The sequence below is a fragment of the Oncorhynchus keta genome, chromosome 12 (assembly GCF_023373465.1).
Source record: "Oncorhynchus keta strain PuntledgeMale-10-30-2019 chromosome 12, Oket_V2, whole genome shotgun sequence".
Lineage (NCBI taxonomy): Eukaryota > Metazoa > Chordata > Actinopteri > Salmoniformes > Salmonidae > Oncorhynchus > Oncorhynchus keta.
Genome location: NC_068432.1, coordinates 39,173,236 through 39,191,891, shown reverse-complemented (window position 1 = coordinate 39,191,891; position 18,656 = coordinate 39,173,236). Strand labels below are relative to the sequence as shown.

The 18,656-nt window shown below is 46.5% G+C and overlaps 1 long non-coding RNA gene across 1 annotated transcript; it reads right to left on the bottom strand.

Annotated features, from left to right (window-relative positions):
* Window positions 1–3,406: 3,406 nt before the first annotated feature.
* Window positions 3,407–6,428, bottom strand: LOC118391730 (uncharacterized). Its single transcript, XR_004827204.2, has 3 exons — window positions 5,506–6,428; window positions 5,159–5,232; window positions 3,407–4,967 (listed from the first exon to the last, which is right to left on the bottom strand). It is a non-coding gene; the product is annotated as an uncharacterized LOC118391730 (long non-coding RNA).
* Window positions 6,429–18,656: the final 12,228 nt, after the last annotated feature.

Genomic DNA, 18,656 nt, shown 5'->3' with positions numbered 1-18,656 from the left:
GGCTACCCGCCATCCTATGATCATAATTAATGAGGGGAGAAGGATTAGACATAGGCATCATAATTAATACCACAATATTAGAAATCAGATCAGTGTAATGACTGGATTGTGTTTATTATAGAAAGGATAACATTGACTATGGAAACCCACCCTGCACTACAGTATACTGTCAAATAAAAAATGTACAATATAATAAACTTAAAATAGTAATCAATAAAAATACATACATTGGTTCAATATGTAAACACATACTTCAAGTAGTAGACTTTAAGGCCTAACACATTCACAGATAAAACGATTCTGAAAATGTGGCTAACCACGCTTCTTTTCTTTCATTGAGTGAGTTTTGTAGGAGAAGGAGGAGGAATTGATTTACATTTTATTTAACTAGGCAAGTCACTTAAGAACAAATTCTTATTTACAATGGTGGCCTACCCCAGCCAAACCTGGACAACGCTGGGCCAATTGTGCGCTGCCCTAAGGGACTCCCACAGCATGTTGTGATACAGCCTGGAATCAAACCAGGGTCTGTAGTGACGTCTCTAGCACTGAGATGCAGTACCTTAGATCACTGCGCCACTCGAGAGGGGGAGGAGGAGGAAGAGGATGGTGAGGAGGAAGGAGGAGAAGGAAGATGAGGAAGAGCAGGGAGGAGGAGGAGGAGAGAGAAACAAACAGAGAGAAACAAACAAAGCAAGGGGTAATGACATAGCTGTAGGGAAGTGAAACTAAACAGGAGATTTACATGATGATACACTGGAACTTGGTACTGATTCACTAGACCTTAAAACAACATACTGGTAAGTGGAAAGACAGAAATACCTAGAAACAATAGAATACATGCAATGGGCTTTTCTAGTTTTTATGTTACCATTGAGGGATAGTTGAGTTTATTTTACCAAAAATCAGATTGTGAGGATAAAACACAGCACAAAATGTGATATTAGTGCATAATTTAATACTGCACTTGAACTTATGGTTTAAGGCTATTGAATGTGTTGAGGTACAGTACTTTGTGTACTTAGTGGGTAGATAAACTCAGCAAAAAAAGAAATGTCCTCACTGTCAACTGTGTTTATTTTCAGCAAACTTAACATGTGTAAATATTTGTATGAACATAACAAGATTCAACAACTGAGACATAAACTGAACAAGTTCCACAGATATGTGACTAACAGAAATTGAATAATGTGTCCCTGAACAAAGGTGGGGTCAAAATCAAAAGTAACAGTTAGTATCTGGTGTGGCCACCAGCTGCATTAAGTACTGCTGTGTATCTCCTCCTCATGGACTGCACCAGATTTGCCAGTTCTTGCTGTGAGATGTTACCCCACTCTTCCACCAAGGCAATTGCAAGTTCCCAGACATTTCTGGGGGGAATAGCCCTAGTCCTCACCCTCCAATCCAACAGGTCCCAGACGTGCTCAATGGGATTGAGATCCGAGCTCTTCACTGGCCATAGCAGGACACTGACACTCCTGTCTTGCAGAAAATCACGCGCAGAACGAGCAGTATGGCTGGTGGCATTGTCATGCTGGAGGGTCATGTCAGGATGAACCTGCAGGAAAGGTACCACATGAGTGACAAGGATGTCTTCCCTGTAACACACAGTGTTGAGATTGCCTGCAATGACAACAAGCTCAGTCCGATGATACTGTGACACACTACCCCAGGCCATGACGGACCCTCCACCTACAAATCGATCCCACTCCAGAGTGTAATGTTCATTCCTTCAACGATAAACGCAAATCTGACCGTCGCCCCTGGTGAGACAAAACTGCGACTCATCAGTGAAGAGCACTTTTGCCAGTCCTGTCTGGTCCAGCGACAGTGGGTTTGTGCCCATAGGCGACGTTGTTGCTGGTGAGGACATGCCTTACAACAGGCCTACAAGCCCTCAGTCCAGCCTCTCTCAGCCTATTGCAGACAGCCTGAGCATTGATGGAGGGATTGTGCGTTCCTGGTGTAACTCAAGCAGTTGTTGTTGCTATCCTGTACCTGTCACACAGGTGTGATTTTCCGGATGTACCGATCCTGTGCAGGTGTTGTTACACGTGGTCTGCCACTGCTAGGGCAATCAGCTGTCTGTCCTGTCTCCCTGTAACGCTGTCTTAGGCTTTTCACAGTACGGACATTGCAATTTATTGCCCTGGCCACATCTGCAGTCCTCATGCCTCCTTGCAGCATGCCTAAGGCACGTTCACGCAGATGAGCAGGGACCCTGGGCATCTTTCTTTTGGTGTTTTTCAGAGTCAGTAGAAAGGCCTCTTTAGTGTCCTAAGTTTTCATAACTGTGACCTTAATTGCCTACCATCTGTAAGTTGTTAGTGTTTTGACGACCGTTCCACATGTGCGTGTTCATTAATTGTTTATGGTTCTTTGAACAAGCATGGGAAACAGTGTTTAAACCCTTTACAATGAAGATCTGTTGTTTGGATTTTCACGAATTATCTTTGAAAGACAGGGTCCTGAAAAAGGGCCGTTTCAGTTTTTGCTGACTTTATGATTTTCTCTGTAAACTGAAATAGGAGTGTTGTCATACTGCCATTTTATACTGTACAACATCAGATGAGATAACATTCCTAGAACTCATCATAGTTTCTCAGATATCAGCATTGGTGCTGTTCCTGTTGCATTAGAGAGGCTCGAGGCCCCAAAGCGGTCTGGTGGCAAAGCCTCTCTTCCTGCAGCTGTTCCTTAGGGAACAGGGAATCTCCAGTCTGGTGCAACAGTGGAAAGATGAAGACATTCAAGAATAAAATGTCATGGTTTACAACAGGTAAGGAAGTAATGCTTTGAGATGTGTAGTCTGTGTATTGTGCTTGTCTGAGTTTGTTTCTGTGGATTTTTTTTTACTTCTTCAAATATAGCTTTTATTTATAGTGTTTTTTGTATGTTGTGCATTTTTCAGAGTTGCAGAAAAGTACAGGCACATTCCCACCGTACCTACTGTACCTAACCATACTGTACCTAACTTACTGGAATGAACCAGTACAATACATTCATCACTGTACACAATCAGCATTCAGGATTAGACCCACCCGTTGTATAATTAAGCAGTAAGGCACGAGGGGGTGTGGTATATGGACAGTATACCATGGCTAAGGGCTGTTCTTAGGCACAACACAATATGGAGTGCTTGGATACAGCCCTTAGCCGTGGTATATTGGCCATATTCCACAAACCCTCAAGGTGCCTTATTGCTATTATAAACTGGTTACCAATGTAAAAATACATGTTTTGACATACCCGTGGTACATGGTCTGATATACCACGGCTGTCAGCCAATCAGCATCCAGGGCTCGAACCACCCAGTTTATAAAACTACATAAACACTGTATTCACTATGTACACTTTGCTCAGCGGGCAACTATGTCTTTCTTGATTCTCCACAGTGGATGTGATTCTGGATCCGGATCATCTCTCTCTTCTCCTGTCTGCAGACGGGAAACAAGTGACCCGGAGAGACCTTAGAAGAGGAGAGCAAAGAAAGAATCTTCCAGGATAATTTAATCTGATCGTCAGTGTCCTGGGAAAGGAGGGCTTTTCCACAGGGTGGTGTTATTACAAAGTAATGGTGAAGGGGAAGACTGACTAGACATTAGGAGTGGCGAGAGTGTCCATAAACAGGAAGGGTAGTGTTTTACTAAACCCTGAGAAAGAATACTAGTTGATATGGCTGAGAGATGGGAGCACATACAAAGCTCTTGGTGACTCTCCTGTTCCTCTCTCCTTGACCCCAGGGTCAGGGTGTACGTAGACTATGAACAAGGGTGGGTATCCTTTTATGATGTGGGAGCTCAATGCCATATCTACTTCTTCATGGGCTACAACTTGAAGGCATCAAATTGTAGAACTGACTTAATTTTGCGAGTCCCCAGGAAGAGTAGCTGCTGCCTTGGCATAATAATATCTGGAATCAAGGTGAGACCCAAGTGCAGACTGTGTGAATAATGATGTTTATTGTAACACCAGGGGCAGGCAAACGACAGGTCAAGGCAGGCAGGGTCAGGGTCAGGCAGAGTTCAGTAATCCAGAGGTGGAGCAAAGGTAGGCTCAGGGTCCGGGATGGGCAGAGTGGTCAGGTGGTCAGGTACAAGGTCAGGACAGGCAAGGGTAAAAAACCAGGAGGATGCGAAAAAGAGATGCAGGGAAAAAGTCAGGCGCTGACAGGACGAACGCTGGTAGGCTTGACAAACAAGACGAACTGGCAACAGACAAACAGAAGACACAGGTATAAGTACACAGGGGATAATGGGGAAGATAGGTGACACCTGGAGGGGGGTGGAGACAAGCACAAAGACAGGTGTAACGGATCAGGGCGTGACAAACACATCCATAATAAATACGAATACAAACTTTGCTGACACTCAATCCATCCATACTTCAGCCCAGGGGTCAATCACAGTCGCAATAAAGCCCCACTGGTCATTTCTCCTGTCAATCAAAGACTAAATCTACACTTCAGGACATATGTAAATGTATATATTTATTTAAAATGTCTGTTTATCTAAATAAATGTTACAAATATCAAAATCTATGTAAAGTAAGTCTACTCACATACAAGGAACTATGTAAAGTTTTTATCTGTCTAATAGTCAGCTGTACATTGATTGGTCGTTATCATGTTATCATGTTGCCTATTCAAGCAGTTTGAAGGCATTGGGATGTTGGTTTAGACACCATTCATCATTAAAGCACTGCATTAAAGCACTGCATCGTAAGAGATGACTGCTCTTTCAAGTAGAAAGATAATACACATTCTTAGATTAAAGCGAGTAAAGGCATATAAATTAGCACATTTTGAGAATTATTTTAGTAATGAATCATAATATTATTATTAACCATTATGTACACAGGTGATGTTACATGTATGATAAGGTATCCAGACTGGTAGAATCTTCTTACTCCAGAGTCAGGATTCTAACATTCCGGAGTCAGGATTCCTCTGTTCCACGTCTTTGGAACTGCAACAAACAGAGGGAAAACAAATCCCCAATGACATCACAATTCAATCCCTGTGGGTATTCAACATGGCTCCAACACAATCACTCACTCCCATACTTAGATCCTTGACCTGTTCATATACTGATAGCCTTGATGCCTGTGACAATGAGGCTGATGAATACTAGCTGCAACAGTTAATTATGATTCTTACCTTACTGAACAGGGTTCCTGTTTTGTGGAAGATGGAAGGTTTCCTTGAAGTGGAGGGTGGCTTGGTGAGTTCTACTGAGGTATTTGGAAGGGGAAAGGATTTGTGCTGGGACAGAGGTAGCATCCAAGTAATCTAGCAGCCCCTGAGTAATATCAAATCTATAGCAAAGAGAACCCCTTATAGTTTTACAGAGAACACTTAACACCTGCAAACGTAGCTCACCTCAGAAACAACTCGACAACCCCCGATTTAGTGTTGAGAAAGACATTTGCATCCATAATATTATAGGAGTTTGGGGGTACAGTATGCTGCTAATTACTATTTTGTCAGAGGGAACAGAAACTCACATTTTGTTGCGTCAATCCCTGCCTCTTTCTCCACCGTCTCGTCTGTGGCCTCCAGGTCACCTGGAATAACCTTGTGCTGGGGAGGAAAGAATCCATGTACTTATTCATACCAGAAAGGAGTGTCTACAGGAGAAAGTATTTTGATGTAACATAAGCTACCATAAGTTAACATAATAGGATATTGAAGGTAAGGATACACTAGGTGGTGTACAGTGCCTTCGGAAACTATTTAGATCCCTTGACTTTTTCAACATTTTATTAGGTTACAGCCTTATTCTAAAATTGATTCAATTGTTTTTTTCCTCATCAATCTACACACAATACCCATAATGACAAAGCAAAAACATGTAAGACATTTTTGCTAATTTATAGAAACGTTAAAATAGAAATGTCAAATTTACATACTTATTCAGACTCTTTACTCAGTACTTTTTTGAAGCATCTTTGGTAGCAATTACAGCCTCAAGTCTTTTGGGGTATGACGCTACAAGCTTGGCATACCTGTATTTGGGGAGTTTCTCCCATTCTTCTCTGCAGATCCTCTCAAGCTCTGTCAGGTTGGATGGGGACAGCTATTTTCAGGTCTCTCCAGAGATGTTCGATCGGGTTCAAGTCCGGGACTATGTTGAACCTTTTTTTAGTTACTATATGATTCCATGTATTTTATTTCAGTTTTGATGTGTTCACTATAACTCTTCAATGTAGAAAATAGTAAAAAATAAAGAAAAACCCTGGAATGTGTAAGGTTCTGTATTTATTTTATGAGTCAACCTTGTGTTCTGTTTCATTGTGTTCTTGAACGTAGCAGTCTTTAATTTTTGTTCATTGATTTCACCTGTGTTAGTTACTCACCTAGTCTCATCAGCTCCTTATTTAGTTCAGTTCATTCTGTTTGGGCCCTGTAAGCGATTTCTTCCATTGACGGAGAGGCGGACCAAAGCGCAGCGTGGTTGTTTTGATTCATGTTTTAATGAATCACTTCACATGAACAAACTGACAAAAACAAGAAATGTGAAAACCCAAAACAGCCCTATTTTTTTTATTTTTTTTATAAAAATGAATTTATTATCTTCAATACCATTCATTCTTTACAACACATAATTTTCATACATACTCAAATAATGGTATTTTAATTCAACTAATTCAACTAAAACTAAACCCCAAACAAAACCTCAGGGGAGCATCTTCCCTCCCCGTCACCCTACAAAATACCTTTCCCTATCTCCCCGTCCCTAATCTATCCCCTTACAAATCTAAATTACACCCAGCCCTAAACCCCCCTTCCACCTCTCCCGAGCAGCATGCTGCCCCCACTTCCTCTCCTCCCTCTTCATCCTCCCCCTCAAATCTCCTTCCACCCTCCTCACTATCCCTTCCACCCCCCAATCTCTCCCTGTCTTCACCATGTTCTGCCTTGCTTCCCACAGCCCCCGTTTAAAGAGACTCATGAGAAGCCAGAGCAGAAACCTGTCCCTATCCGTCCCTCTCGCTCTCCCTACACCTCTCTCTAACCTGGCCCACGTCAATACAAAATCCCCCTTTACCAAACCTAACAACACCCGTGCCCTAGCCCATATTACTCCGGCAAAGGCACAGTCCCAAAAGCCATGGCGCACAGTCTCCTCCCTGCCACAAGAGGATCTTGGACAGGTGGGGGATTGCACCAAACTATACCGGTACATGATGGAACGTACCGGCAAGCACTTATGGAGGCTCAACCAATTCAGGTCCTTGAGCCTGTTGTCCAGACCCCGCGCCTGCACTCCCTCCCAGACCACTTCCGAGATGCCCACTACAGGCGCCGGACTCCCTGCCTTTCTGACCTCCTCATACAGGTGCCTGTGATCTAAACCTACTCGGGCAACTTCAACCTCAGGGTGCGCAGGCAGCCACTTGGCCGCATGACCAAAGTGCCACGGCAGCTGTTCCGCCAGAGGACCCGTGTTAGACCACACCATTACGCTTCTCGCCTGACACGAGAAGAACACCCGCAGGAGGTAACCGGACGGATGTATCACTGGAAGAAAGAAACAAAAATTGTGTCCAGCTTGAGGGGGAAATGTGGTACCCCCCTACCTCCCTCCCCGATGGGACAGATCATGCGTGCCCTGGCGACCCACTCGCACCTGCCACTCCACATGGACTGAAACACAAGCCTCACTAGAGGCCTCCTCAGACAAGCCGGCAATGGGTAGATGTATGCCAAATACAAGAGATGGCAATACATCCACCTTTAGGACCAGGACTTTGCCCATAAAAGACAAATACCTAGCCTTCCACATTGCTAGCTTCCTCTGTACCACTGCGATACGCATGTTCCAGTTTAGCGTCGCTGAGCCGGAGGTCTCAAAATGGACCCAGAGAATCCTCAGGGCCCCCTCACAGAGAGATAACCCCCCAGGCACATCCGTTCTACCGCGCCATCTTCCGAAAAACTTGACGGAAGACTTTGCATGGTTCAGAACTGCTCCCGACGCTCGGGTGAAATCCCCAAAGATGGCAAGGGACCTTGTCAGGCACGAGTCCTTGCACAGCAGCAAGGAAGTGTCGTCGGCGTACTGCGTCATCTTAACACGCAGCCCACCACTTCCAGGGATCAGCAAGCCTTCCACCCCTGTGTCTGCCCTAATGGCAGCCCCCAGAGGCTCCATGTACAGAACGAAGAGGAGAGCCGAGAGTGGGCACCCCTGCCTGACCCCAGACGAGAGCTCAAAAACGTCACCCAAGTGACTATTTACACTAACTCGGCACCCCGCTCCGACATATAATGTACGAATCCATCCTATGAACTTCTCCCCAAATCCTAATCGACCTAACACTCTGAATAAGAGTTGCACCCCTTCTGAAAAACCTACACTCGATCCCTCCGATGTCAACAACTACAGACCAGTATCCTCTCTCTTTTTCTCTCCAAAACTCTTGAGCGTGCCGTCCTTGGCCAGCTCTACCGCTATCTCTCTCAGAATGACCTTCTTGATCCAAACCAGTCAGGTTTCAAGACTAGTCATTCAACTGAGACTGCTCTTCTCTGTATCACGGAGGCGCTCCGCACTGCTAAAGCTAACTCTCTCTCCTCTGCTCTCATCCTTCTAGACCTATCGGCTGCCTTCGATACTGTGAACCATCAGATCCTCCTCTCCACCCTCTCCGAGTTGGGCATCTCCGGCGCGGCCCACGCTTGGATTGCGTCCTACCTGACAGGTCGCTCCTACCAGGTGGCGTGGCGAGAATCTGTCTCCTCACCACGCGCTCTCACCACTGGTGTCCCCAGGGCTCTGTTCTAGGCCCCTCTTATTCTCGCTATACACCAAGTCACTTGGCTCTGTCATAACCTCACATGGTCTCTCCTATCATTGCTATGCAGACGACACACAATTAATCTTCTCCTTTCCCCTTCTGATGACCAGGTGGCGAATCGCATCTCTGCATGTCTGGCAGACATATCAGTGTGGATGACGGATCACCACCTCAAGCTGAACCTCAGCAAGACGGAGCTCCTCTTCCTCCCGGGAAGGACTGCCCGCTCCATGATCTCGCCATCACGGTTGACAACTCCATTGTGTCCTCCTCCCAGAGCGCTAAGAACCTTGGCGTGATCCTGGACAACACCCTGACGTTCTCAACTAACATCAAGGCGGTGTCCCGTTCCTGTAGGTTCATGCTCTACAACATCCGCAGAGTACGACCCTGCCTCACACAGGAAGCGGCGCAGGTCCTAATCCAGGCACTTGTCATCTCCCGTCTTGATTACTGCAACTCGCTGTTGGCTGGGCTCCCTGCCTGTGCCATTAAACCCCTACAACTCATCCAGAACGCCGCAGCCCGTCTGGTGTTCAACCTTCCCAAGTTCTCTCACGTCACCCCGCTCCTCCGCTCTCTCCACTGGCTTCCAGTTGAAGCTCGCATCCGCTACAAGACCATGGTGCTCGCCACGGAGCTGTGAGGGGAACGGCACCTCAGTACCTCCAGGCTCTGATCAGGCCCTACACCCAAACAAGGGCACTGCGTTCATCCACCTCTGGCCTGCTCGCCTCCCTACCACTGAGGAAGTACAGTTCCCGCTCAGCCCAGTCAAAACTGTTCGCTGCTCTGGCCCCCAATGGTGGAACAAACTCCCTCACGACGCCAGGACAGCGGAGTCAATCACCACCTTCCGGAGACACCTGAAACCCCACCTCTTCAAGGAATACCTAGGATAGGGTAAGTAAGGGTAGGTAATCCTTCTCCCCCCCAACAAGATTTAGATGCAAGTGGCTGTTCCACTGGTTGTCATAAGGTGTATGCACCAATTTGTAAGTCGCTCTGGATAAGAGCGTCTGCTAAATGACTTAAATGTAAATGTAATGAATAAAAAGGATCTATTCACGCGATCAAAGGCTTTCGCCTGATCTAGCGCTGCTACCATTAAAGGCAGTCCTCTATCTTCAACCCAAGCGATGGAGTCCCTGATTAACTGTAGATTCCATCTAATAGAGCGGCCCTCTACCCCGCACGTCTGATCCTCATGGATGACGTAGGGAAGGGCTGTGCGCAACCGGTCTGCTAAAACCTTTGCAAGTAGCTTGTAATCTACACACAGCATGGTCAACGGCCGCCAGTTGCCAAGGTCTGTTACTTCCCCCTTCTTATATAAAAGTGACAGCACACCAACAGCCATTGATCCCCCCGGGACCCCCATCTCAAGGATGGCCTTCAAGACTTCGAGGACCACTGGTCCAAGTATACCCCAAAACTTGAGATACAACTCAGCCGGCAGCCCATCCATCCCAGGCACCTTCCCTTTTCCCATCCTCCTAAGAGCGCTCTCAACCTCTTCTAGTGAGATCTGGGCCTCCATCACTTCTCTAATGTCCTCCGGCAACCGCCTGGACAAGTGTTCTAAAAACACATTTCCCTGCTCTACATCTATTTCCCTTTCCTTAAATAAACCTTGGAAATGATCAGTTGTCACCCTGACCATATCCTATGGTTCTCTAACTATACTACCATTTTCTTCCCTAACGCCATGCATTACCTTCCTACTCTGTCTGGCCCTAACCGACTTAAAGAACATAGCAGAACAAGTCTCATTATGTTCTAGAAAGCCACTATGCGCACGCTCCAGGAAAGCTCGAGCCTTCCGCTCCTGCAACTCCCTGAGCTGCGCCTTTAGGGTTGCGGATCTCTCCCAGTCAAACGACCCGTCGAGGTTGCCTGCTTCGTATTTGAGTTCAATTAACCTTGGGATACGATCCACCTCCCTCCTCTCCTCCCTTTTTTCCCTCTTGCAATACCCTATTATAAAAGCCCTAATCCTCACCTTAACTAATTCCCACCACTCTAACACCCCCTCGCACATGGACCGGAGGCCTTCAAGCCTCCAAAAGAAACCATAAAACCCGTCAACAAAAGCCTGCTCCTCCAGCACATCCTGATCTAACTTCCAGTACCCCCAACCAAAGAGGCAGACTGGCGACCCCACCTGCAGGAGCACCCCGTCATGATCCGAAAAGAAAACAGGCAACAGCCACCCAGACAACTTACCCAAAGACCTGGGTACAAAAATATAGTCGAGCCTCCGCTCAACCCCCCTGGAGTTGCGCCATGTAGGACCGGCCATTTTCGGAGTAGTGTGCAGACCACCATCTACCAGACCATGGCAAGCCATTAGCCCGGCAATGGCGCCTGCACTGCTATCCCCCCCTATTCCTAAATCTGTATTAAAATCCCCCCTATCACTAATTTCCTATTTGTGACACACAGGGGCGTCAGACAGTCCACCATCTCCCTCCTGTCTGCCACCACCTGTGGCCCATACACCACCACTAATCTAAATTTACAATCCCTTATCGTGACATCCACCCCTATAACCCTCCCCTGCATTACCACAAAAGAATCCTCCACTTTTACCTCCCTGTGTCCACACAAAATCCCTACCCCCGATGAGTGCACCCCCCAAATACCCCAAACCGACTCCCCCTTGTCCCACTCCCTCTTAAACCTACTAACATCCCCTACATCCCTCAGGTGAACCTTCTGTAAAAAACAAAAATCAAACCCTACACCCTCCAAATAACTAAAAACCGCCCTCCTCTTAACAAAATCCCTTAAACCCCTTACATTTAAACTAACAAAAGTAAAATTAGACCCCATGAAAAAATAAAAACATGTAATACACTCAAATTCTAAACCCAGACAGAAAAAAAAAAAAACAGGAGACTCACCCGATGCTCCCCTGCTCCATATCTCCCGACATCCCCCCCTCTTCCTCCATCTCACCAACCCAGGATGCAGGAATAGTGTTTGGCTCCGGGGTGCCCTGCACCCTGGGTCTACCCCCACACTCCTCCCCCTCCCCAGTGCTGCAGCTGGTTTGGGGGAAAAAAAAAAAAAAAAAAAAAAATTAAAATTAAAAAAAAATCGGGGAGGCTGAGTCCCCAAACAAAAAACTCCCCACCTCCTCCTGTACCCAGTCCTGAGTCTTGTTAGGTGTGTCCCCACCCAACAGAAGTTGAGGGCCTGGGGAAACCAGCAGCAACCCAGAGGTTTCTCCCACCCCCATCACTCTCTTGGCCATCCCCTCCCTCTCACTGTCAGCCAATCGCACCCTCCTCTTCATTCTCTTCTTTGGTGATGGCGGCAGTGGAGAGATACCACCCCCCCCCGCCAGCTCCTCCACCATACCCCTCATCTCTTCCACCAGGGCACTTTCCCTCCAGTCCACTCGCTCTTCCACCGTCTCCTTCTCCACCACTCCTCCCTCGCTTTCTTCTCTCTCATGCTCCTCCACTCGGTTGCCTTCTTCCGCCGCTTTTCCTGGTTCTCCTACCCCCGTGCCGTCCGTTTCCTTCTCTCTTCCATCCGCCGCTTCTTGCTCCTCCTCCTTCCTTGCGGCCTTCCCTTCTGGACCTGTACTCTGGTCATGAGGCGTGCTTCCTTCCCCCATCCCCCGCTCCTGCTCCCCCCCCGCAGACGCATATGACCTCTGACGGGCCGGGCACCCCCGCCACAGGTGTGCTGACGAGCCACACCCATGGCACGTCTTAGGCTTGCCACAATCCCTCACCTCGTGTTCCTCAGATCCACAAAATCTGCATTTTCTTGTGCTGCACGAGGCGAATATGTGTCCTTAGGCCATACAGCGCCTGCAAAATGGGGGCTGACGTGCATAAAACAACGTCCCCCTGTCAGCCCCTAGGGAGAACATAGCAGGAGGATGGAGGTTGCCACCATGTCCCTTTGGGTCCTCTCTGAGGAGGGCCTGGAAGCCTCTCCTCCCATTCCAAAACCCAAGGGAGTCTTTGAGGTGCCTTGCTGAGGAGACGTTATCCATGTATCTCCCCAGAAAAGCCCTCACTTCTTCGTCCTTAACGTAAGGGTTGTAAATGTTGACAGTTACAACCCTAAAGTTATTCTTCGCCAGGCTTGTTATTTCATAGTGGCTCATCGGCCTCTCACCTCCCACTGCTCTTGCCCTTCTCAGGATATCATCGTGTTTCTCCTCTGTATATAGTGCCACGTCGTATGCTCCCTCCAACGAGTTGCCTTGGAAACAAAACACGTCCTTCACCGTCAGCTTTAGAATCCCCATCAATATTATCCTTCCAAAAGTTTCCCGTCCTAAAGGCTCCAACTCCTTTTCCTTCCAAGCAAACCGAATCGTGTTGGCCAGCCCAATCCCAGGGACCGACCGTGTTGATGTATTTAGCACCATCTCCGCAAGGAGAATGGCGCTCGTTCTCTTCTCTTCCAAAACAAGGGAAAAAGAAAAACCAAAGTGACTGAGCCTATCTGGTGCAAACTAACACAGAGACAGGAACAATCACTCACAAACACACAGTGAAACCCAGGCTACCTAAGTATGATTCTCAATCAGAGACAACTAATGACACCTGCCTCTGATTGAGAACCATACTAGGCCGAAGAATAGAAATACCCAAATCATAGAGAAACAAACGTAGACTGCCCACCCCAACTCACGCCCTGACCATACTAGATAATGACAAAACAAAGGAAATAAAGGTCAGAACGTGACAGGCCCTTGTGAGGTATTGTTTGTTTCGACTGTACTAAGCCTTTTCCTAGCTCGTTTGTGAGAACCAGAGCCTTCAGTCCTAGTTTTGATTCACCTACCTGTTTGCTTACCTGTGTATGACCATTTCCTGCATGTGACCACGATTGCTGCCTTCTGCGAAGGCGAAATAAAACACCTGCCACGCTCTGCACGTGAATCTACACCTTTTTCTCCCTGAGTATTCATTACAGAATGATTAGGTGTGTTCATACTTGACTGGTACAATGTGTCAAAAAATACCTTTGACCATAAGAAATATAAGTCCTTTGGTTTTCTAAAAAATGAGTTTAATTTTATTCATTCACTGCCCATTGCCATGTCCCTGGTTCTGGAAAAGACAAAGCACATACAATAGGAGCCAATCAAAAAGGTTGGGTGTGGGTGAAGCTCTGGTTGAGGTAGTGATTGGGATTGCTTTGACTTTATCTGTCACGGTTCCAACTGAGGTTTCCATGGTTATTGTTTCCACTATCGTGGCTGATGCTGAGGCTAATGACAGCGTCACAGCGTTAGAAGCTAGGCTGTGGAAGGGGCTTAGAGGTTGTAGGGTTGTACGTTCTGAGCTAGCCACCATCTGATGAGACTCAGCAAGCAGCCTCTGTAGACGATTGGTGGAAGAACACTTGTCCTCCTAGGAAGACGGATAAAAGATAATGAAGTTTAAGACCAAATTTTTATGTCCACGATGCGTAGTTATTATGAAGGCCAGGAGGTTTTCCTGTCAGATTACGTGGTCCACTCACATCATCTACAGTTGTAAAAAGGCTTCCCAGGTTGCCATTGACAACACCTTGTTGACAGGCGGTTGGTGGAGAGGCGGAGTCATTGGCAGGACTGGGTCTCCTCCTACCCCGAGAGGAAGCGGAGGAGCTATCCATGTACACACAGGTGAGATCACCTTGGCTGGGAAAGCAGTCAGTCAATAATTTAATCAGCCAATCAATCAAGCAATTACTATCCCTGAGAGAAATGTGAGGTCAACATAAAAGAGTGTACCATTCTTTCTCTGTATAGTCTGTCCCTACCAGGTGTTCTGAGTCTTTCAGAGCTCTGGGGCTGATATCCACCAGCAGTATGGAGGTGTCCTCCATTAAACACAACTAGGAGCTCTATCCCTGTCCCTGTCTGAGAGTTGTCTGCTTCAGATGGGGTAGGTTCACTGTTCCTGGCCTTCAGATGTACAACTACACCTACAGCTCTGCCTTGCCTGTCCGTCAGCCATACTACCACAGCCACAACTAGCTGTATTATAGGAGCCAGGTCCTGTCTGTCCCTTAATCATACTCTTAAACCCATATTCAGGGGACTCCATCCTCTCCACTAGAGAACCGGACCCCCCCCCCCCCCACCCCACCCACACACACACAACGATGCCCTGCATTATTTTCCTGACGATGGCTGTTGTGCGATACTCTGCCCTTACTGCTAACTTTACCAGAAGTGTGACTCAGGGAACCCACATTCCCACTGTTATTACCACCAAAATTCCCTCTAACTCCACTCTGAGTCTGTGTCCCTCTACCTTCTTTTCCTGAAGTTCCCTGGTGGCTGTAGCCAGCGTGAGCTGTGGTTGCTAATGGTTGAATGACTACAACCTAATGAAATTAACATTGTGTTCCCGATGACGTGAGAATTGATGTCCATACATTTAAAAGGGCTCATTTCAATGTGGAGGTGAAGATCGCCACGCTGGAAGGATTAATTTTGACTACACCAGCCAGAATATAGCATGAGTTGAGTATGGCAACTTGGTATGAACATTGAACTTTTATTCACTGAAGAAGTGATACATCCTAGATGTTGAGTTGTCAGCTGCAGCTGTAAACGTGCATGGCCTAGGAAAGGACGGACAATCTCTTCAGAACGACAGGGTACTACAACGTATCCATTCTACCACACAACAACAGAGTACAACGTATCCGCCCAGAAATATTCTTAAAAGGACAAGGGAAATCTCAGCTGGGCAACCCAGCCCTCCATCTTTGACCAATCTATCGAAGCGCAGCTCAGAGTAAATATATTTATTGCATTTTCCTTTTCCGAATGGGCGGTTATTTTGAATGCATAAGATTCTGTATTTACAATAGCATAGCTTTATAAGGTCCGATAGAGACCCAATCCTTTTGTTCCTCAGTTTTCCCGCTCTTTCATTCCAACCCACCTCCCTTTCTTTGTGTAACCAGCCATCATATCGGTTTCGGAACTATGCCTAGAAGGCCAGCATACCGGAGTCGCCCCCCCCACACACAACGATTCCCTGCATTATTTTCCTGACGATGGCTGTTGTGCGATACTCTGCCCTTACTGCTAACTTTACCAGAAGTGTGACTCAGGGAACCCACATTCCCACTGTTATTACCACCAAAATTCCCTCTAACTCCACTCTGACTCTGTGTCCCTCTACCTTCTTTTCCTGAAGTTCCCTGGTGGCTGTAGTTCGAGACTCTGTCGCTAAGGCTAACTTAATTGGGAGTATTGAGTTGCCCTCAGAACAGCCTCATTTTGTCGGGTAATGGAGTCTACAAGGTGTTGAAAGCGTTCCACAGGGATGCTGGCCCATGTTGACTACAATGCTTCCCACAGTTGTGTCAAATTGGCTGGATGTCTTTGGGTGGACAGTCAATGTACAGTCACTCGATATTTAGATGGAGGACCTCCAATCGCGAATTTGCTACCAACGGGACTCTTGAAAATGCAATATTCTTTGCCTTTCTGAAACATGACTCGGACAAAATACCGCCCATGACTATCCAACTCAATGGATTCTCCATTCACAGGGCAGACAGGACAGTGGAGTCTGGGAAACCGAGGAGGGGATTACATCAACACCAACTGGTGTGCTAACTCCAGCGCGGTGGAAATGTCGATCCACTGTTCACCCATCTTGGAATACTTGATGGTCAAATGCTGACCCTTCTACCTCCCGAGGGAATTTTCAGCTGTTATCGTGACTGTTGTATTACATTCCACCTCAGGACATGGAAAATAACAAGCTGGTACTTAATGAACTGTACAAGGCTATAAATAAGCAAGAAAATCTACATTCAGAGGCTGCCTTTCTGGTTGCCGGCGATTTAAAATCCACGTCACTAAGTCACGTGATGCCCAACTTCCATCAACACGTCTCCAATGCCACTAAGGACGATAAAGTCATAGACCACTCTTATTCTACCCACTAGCAAGCATACAAGGCCCTCCTTCATCTCCCATTCGGCAAATCGGATCATGACTCCATACTACTGCTTCTTGTTTACAAGCAGAAACACAAACAGGGAGTACCCGTGACTTGCTCCGTTGAGAAATGATCACCAGAATCAGAAATTATGCTACAGGACAGCTTTGCTAGTGCTGATTGGAATATGTTTAGAGACTCCGGCGATAACATTGTCGAGCTAACCACCTCAGTCACCGGCTTCATGTATCGGCAACATTGTCCCCAAGGTGAGAGTTCGCTGCTTCCCCAATCAAAAGCCCTGGATTAACACAGAGGTTGGCGCTAAACTAAAGGACAGAGTTACCGCACACAGGGCTATCGCAAACAACCCTGAGGACAGGAATAAGTACAAGGAGTCCCGATATGACCTCCACAGAGTCATCAAAGGAGCAAAAGTACAATATATGAATAAGATGGAATCATATTACACAGGCTCTGATGCCTGCCGCATGTGGCAGGGGCTACAGTCCATTACAGATTACAAAGGAAGACCCAACTGTGATCTGCCCCAGAGGCTGGTTAAGGCACACATTAACTCCACCATCCCAGACACCCTACACCCACTCCAATTTGCATACCGCCCCAACAGATCCATAGATGATTCAACCTCAATTGCTCTCCACACTGCCATCACCCACCTAGATAAGAGGAAAAACTATGTGAGAATGCTGTTGACTACCGCTCAGCGTTCAACACCATTGTCCCTTCCAAGCTCATCACCAAGCTTAGGACTCTGGGTCTGAACACCTCCCTCTGCAACTGGATCCTGGACTTTCTGACAGGCCGAACCCAGGTGGTGTCATGACGTTGTCCTGTTGGTGAGGTTTATGACCCCCCCCCATAAATACCTTTTCCCTTTTCTCTCTCTACTCTACTGAATGGACTCTTGGAAAGCCCTTTGTTAACAGAGAGAGTATGGTAACATCAAAAGGTTGGGAACGGAACAACATTTCTGGAATCCAACCAGTTGAATGTATCTGTTGATACTTAAAGAATATGATGTCAGATCAGTTGTTGTCTGAAACATTATTACTGATGAGAGGATGACATAAATTGTATCTTGGAAAGTCTACACATTCTAGTTATTGGATTCACATGAAATTGTTGTGCAATTGAAATGTTTAAATATGATACTATTTGTGAAAAGATTTAATGTAATTTGAGTTTTTTAAAATTAGATAATTGTTTTCACAAGTAAAATATGCTCACGCAGTGGCCACGCCCAAGTAAATAGGTATTGGTTGGAAATTATGAACCAACCCCGTTTCTACATTTCTATAAGAGCCCCCGTGACCCAATTCACGGCAGACTAAGCCAACCCCAGCGTGAGCTGTGGTTGCTAATGGTTGAATGACTACAACCTAATGAAATTAACATTGTGTTCCCGATGACGTGAGAATTGATGTCCATACATTTAAAAGGGCTCATTTCAATGTGGAGGTGAAGATCGCCACGCTGGAAGGATTAATTTTGACTACACCAGCCAGAATATAGCATGAGTTGAGTATGGCAACTTGGTATGAACATTGAACTTTTATTCACTGAAGAAGTGATACATCCTAGATGTTGAGTTGTCAGCTGCAGCTGTAAACGTGCATGGCCTAGGAAAGGACGGACAATCTCTTCAGAACGACAGGGTACTACAACGTATCCATTCTACCACACAACAACAGAGTACAACGTATCCGCCCAGAAATATTCTTAAAAGGACAAGGGAGATCTCAGCTGGGCAACCCAGCCCTCCATCTTTGACCAATCTATCGAAGCGCAGCTCAGAGTAAATATATTTATTGCATTTTCCTTTTCCGAATGGGCGGTTATTTTGAATGCATAAGATTCTGTATTTACAATAGCATAGCTTTATAAGGTCCGATAGAGACCCAA